The sequence below is a fragment of the Perognathus longimembris genome, chromosome 2 (assembly GCF_023159225.1).
Source record: "Perognathus longimembris pacificus isolate PPM17 chromosome 2, ASM2315922v1, whole genome shotgun sequence".
Lineage (NCBI taxonomy): Eukaryota > Metazoa > Chordata > Mammalia > Rodentia > Heteromyidae > Perognathus > Perognathus longimembris.
This window is the reverse complement of record NC_063162.1, coordinates 3,696,910-3,699,947: the sequence shown is the minus strand read 5'-3', so window position 1 is coordinate 3,699,947 and position 3,038 is coordinate 3,696,910. Positions and strand designations below refer to the sequence as shown.

The window sequence follows — 3,038 nt, the reverse complement described above, 5'->3', positions numbered from 1 at the left end:
AAGTACCATGTGTTAGTAGTTTTCATTTGTGGATTGGTAGGTTGGTAATGTACCTAAGAAGTCTCTACCTAACCCTGTGTTATCCAAACCCTATGTTTTATTCTCAACGGTATTTAGATCTATGCCCCATTTTGAGTTTTGTTGATAAGAGATATGAGCCTGGGCAAAGGAATTTCCAAGACCATTAAAGAACTTTTGTGTTTTCAGGGATTTCCTGGGTGCTTTATTGGCGCGGGTGGGGGTGGCGTGGAGTGTGAGGCCCCGGGGTGGGGGGGTAAGGGATTGTGAGGCCCAGCTCTCATGACCGGGAGACCGGAGATGCTCTTCTGGGGGAAGTGGTTGTGCAGAGCCTCGTGCATCACCGAGCAGGTGCCTGTGTCTCCTCTCTGCCACGCATTCTTGTCTACTTGCAGCTTGCTGTAGAGGAAGAAGGACCCATCAGAGTCCGAGACAGGTGGGGTGCTCTTGTCGTTCTCCTCTGGCCTTCCATTGACCTTCCATCCCACAAAGATATCCGCAGGGTGGAATCCTAGTATCAGGCAGGTCAAGCTGACCTTTGTCTGGGCCAGCTCCTCCCGTGGCGGGGGTGAGGTGTACGTGTGTGGCTCACGGGCTTGCCGTTTGACTTTGGACATGGTTTTCTCCGTGGGGGCTGGGAAGTCCTTGTTGTTGACCTTGCACTTGACCTCCCTCCCTGACAGCCAGTCCTGGGGCAGGACGGGCAGGGCACTGACCCCACGGAATGTGCTGTTGTACTGCTGTTCCTGGGGCTGCGTCTGGGCCCACATCGCCCATGAACCAGGTGAACTGGGCTTCAGCGTTATCCTGGCTTACATCTACTACCACGCACGTGACCTGGGGGGTCAGAGCAATCGTGAGGGTGTCCCGGGGCTTTGGGGGAAACATGAAGATAGATGGTCCTCCCAGAAGTGTAGCGTCTGGGCCCTTGGGACACTCATCAGGAGTGGGTGGGTTTTGGTCCGGTCTCAGTGGTCTTATCCACCTTGGTGTTGCTGGCCGGGTGGGCTCCGTTGCAGGTGGCACCGTCACCATGCTGCTGAGCGAGTAGAGCCCTGAGCACGGATGGGAAGGTGCGCACACCCTCGCTGGTCAAGGCTCCGGAGTTCCACGACACAGTGCTCGGGGAAGCAGCCGCTGACCAGGCAGCCCAGGGACACTGTGGGGCCAGAATGGACTCCACGGCCGGGAGCCATGGGGAAGGCGGCGGGGCTGGGGGCGTCCAGCCGCCAGGTCAGGCTGTCTGTCCTCAGACCTCCTCCTGCTCCATCGTGTGGCCGGGGTATCCTTGTGCCACCTTCAACACAAAAACAACACTTTTTTTTTATTTATTGCTAGTCCGAGGGCCTGAACTCTGAGTGCTCTGCCTCTGAGTGTCCGTGCTTAAAGCTAGCACTCTACCACTTGAGCCACAGCTCTCCTTCCGGCTTTTTGTGGTTACTTGGAAATGAGTTTCGTGGACTTTCCTGTCCGGGCTGGCTTTGAACTGAGAACCTCAAATCTCAGCCTCCTGAGTAGCTAGGATTACAGGCCTGAGCCACTGGCACCCGGTTCTGGAGACTGTTTTTATGAAAGCTTTGAACCATGAATTCAAGTTATTTAAGGGTTAGCTGATTAATCAGGCTATCTGTCTCATCCTTGGTGAGTTTTATCCATTGAGATTTGTTTCTAAAATTCTTTAAGGATTGGTTCACCTCACCTAGGTTTCTGAATTTGGATTGCTCTTAATGTTTATTTGTTATAAGGAATGGATGATTTTTAAAGTTGCAGTTATATATATATATAAAATGTAAAGGTGAGCATCTTAAATGAACCATTTTAAGTACATAATTCTGTGGCATTTACATTGTGAAGTATCTATTACGACCTGGTTCTAGAATTTTCTTATTTTCCTGAATCCATCTAGAATTTTTAATTTTCCCACACACTATTTTAGATTTTCCATCATACATTCATTACCCCTCGCTCTCCTTCTGTGAACCCCAGAAACCACTGGTTTACTTCCTTCCTCTATGGGTCTGAGTATTCTAAGAACTCTTACATACAATGTGCGATGTTTGTCCGTTCTCATTTTGTGCTCCTTTTCATAGGGTTTTCAGGGTTCACCTGTGTTGCATCTGGCTCCGGAATTTCCTCCCACTTTATGACTGGAGAGTGCTCCATTGCCCTGCCCTTGATCTATGCTCCTGGACGGACCCTTCTCACCCGGAAATCAAACCTGTCTTTGTTTCCTTTGAGGACATCCGTATGCAGTGGTCAGGCTTCTGGAGCCTTTAGTTCTCACATGACCTTGGACCCAACTCTCTGGCACACTGATCTCCGGTCTTGTTTCACAAGACGGACATCAGGTCTTCTTAGGTGCGGCGCGGCGCAGAGGCCTGCCTGGCTTCTGGCGATGTTTATGAGATGAATGCACGGATGACTGAGAGTGGACAGGCAGAAGATGGCCGGGTAGGGGCTACCGTGGGTCCGATGCGGTGGGAGGCTCGCTGCTTGTACAGTGGGGGTGTCAGCAAGCACGTGAGCTCGCGTTGCTGTTGTCCTGGGGAGATGTCTGGCTCATTCCTGTCCTTGGGGAGTGACTTTGGCGTTGGCTGGATGAACGACCCCCTTGCTAACATCCCTTTGCAACTACCCAGTTCTGGGAGTCTAGGGCAGGTAACTTGAGCTCGTGTTTGACTCATATTTATTTTACTTTAGGTTGTCTATTTTAGAGCTAATTTAGCAACACACGTGCCCTTTCCCAAGATTTTTATCAAGCGGGGGTGAACTCTTGACGAATCTAATAAGAACCATCCCCCCACCTAGGGCGCTGGGGGGACTTGAAATGCGGCCTGACCTCGTCCAGTCCTTTCATCTGGCCTCTGCAATCAGCTTTATAAAAAGCACATGGCTGCCGCGCTATAGCTTGATAAAGAACAGTTTCGCTCCCGCTGGGAACATGGCTGGGGAGCTGCTTTCCATCTCGAGAGGCAGCGGGGGTGCCCGGGAGCGTGGCGAGGGGGGCCTCGCGCCGCCCC

The 3,038-nt window shown here is 51.8% G+C and overlaps 1 pseudogene; it reads right to left on the bottom strand.

Moving 5' to 3' along the window:
- Positions 1–203: 203 nt before the first annotated feature.
- Positions 204–1,214, bottom strand: LOC125343571 (annotated as a pseudogene).
- Between the last annotated feature and the right edge of the window lie 1,824 nt (positions 1,215–3,038).